Source organism: Cebus imitator, unplaced genomic scaffold, assembly GCF_001604975.1.
Source record: "Cebus imitator isolate Cc_AM_T3 unplaced genomic scaffold, Cebus_imitator-1.0 Scaffold100, whole genome shotgun sequence".
Lineage (NCBI taxonomy): Eukaryota > Metazoa > Chordata > Mammalia > Primates > Cebidae > Cebus > Cebus imitator.
The window spans coordinates 4,083,649-4,085,338 of record NW_016107415.1 but is presented as its reverse complement, the minus strand read 5'-3'; positions in this window follow the sequence as shown (position 1 = coordinate 4,085,338).

Sequence of the window (1,690 nt, the reverse complement as noted above, 5' to 3'; positions counted from 1 at the left end):
TCTCCTGCCTCAGCCTCCTGAGTAGCTGGGATTACAGGCACGCGCCACCACGCCCAGCTAATTTTTGTATTTTTAGTAGAGACAGGGTTTCACCATGTTGGCGAGGATGGTCTCGATTCCTTGACCTCGTTATCCGCCTCCCTCGGCCTCCCAAACTGCTGGGATTACAGGCGTGAGCCACTGCGCTTGGCCACAAATACACTTTTCTAAGATGCAATTCTCAACCAGGCTGTTAACTCTTTTCTTTACAACCTCCTACTGGATAATTTTAACATGTAACTTTTTAAGTGTTTTCCTATGTTATTCTTTATTTCTGCTGGCACCGTTTCTTGTTTCTTTATATGCTTTACGATTTTTGATTTGTCTGATCTTAATCACAGAAATCCTGGGGCTAATGGGTTGTAAGTATTTTCCTCTGAAATATGTTTGGATTTATTCTTCCAGGAATTTGAGGGTGTTACTAAATCTGGTAGTGCTCAATAATGCAGTTGGTGTAAAAGTAAACCACACATCAAATAAGAGTCAAAATATAGTTATAATTTCTGAAGACATATATGAGTTTTCTTCCAAACAGAGTCATTATGGAGACAGACCTTCTCTGTTTACATGATTTATTAGCATGTGTGCTTTTTGGCTCATTGTTTACTTAACCTGTCTTCAAAGTCCCAGCTTTATGAAGTGGAAACCAAGTCCACCTCCCCACCTGTACAGGGTTGGAGGTCTTTTAGTTTGCTTTCCCAATAGGCTCTATAAAACCTGGTGCTCTAGCTTTCTCCTGATGGCTGATGCTCCACGGTAGTCTACTTTTATGATTTCAGTTGCCACTCTTATTTCAGCTCATTCTTAGATTTTGGAGCCTCAGAAGTTACCTGTATTTTCTTGTGATTTTCAAAAGTAGATGCTTTTGATAGTAGCATTTTGGAAAATCGGGTCTCCTTTTACCTTGTTGAAAGCAGAAATGTTGGGGTCATTTCTCCATTTCTTACTTTCTTTTTTCAATTTCCCATGATTCTGTCTTGGTGTTTATACTATCCTGCTTCAAATTCTCTTGGACTTAAATTTTTTCTTTAATATTTTTTCCTGATGTTAGTGCATTTGTTTCTTATTTAATAATATATGTATATATCCATATAAATTTTACTTTGAGTGTTGGTTTTGAAACATAACAAATATTGATATAAAGTGTGCTAGATATGACTTTTCCTGTGATAATAAAAAGAGGAAGAAGGAAGGAGGGAGGAAAGAAGGGAGGGAGGGAGGGAGGGAGGGAGGAAGGAAGGAAGGAAGGAAGGAAGGAAGGAAGGAAGGAAGGAAGGAAGGAAGGGGGAAGGGGAAGGAGGGAAAGAGGCAAGGAAGAAGGGAAGGAAGGAGGGAGGTATGGAGGAAAGGAGGGAAGGAGGGAGGGGTAAATTAGTTCCAAATCTCTTTTCAAAGAATCTGCTCACAAATCTCATATTCTGTGTATAGGGAAAACTGGGGAAGAGCTCTGGACTATTTAAAATTCCCTATGGGCCAGGCGCGGTGGCTCAAGCCTGTAATCCCAGCACTTTGGGAGGCCGAGGCGGGTGGATCACGAGGTCAAGAGATCGAGACCATCCTGGTCAACGTGGTGAAACCCCGTCTCTATTAAAAATACAAAAAATTAGCTGAGCATGGTGGCGCATGCCTGTAATCCCAGCTACTCAGGAGG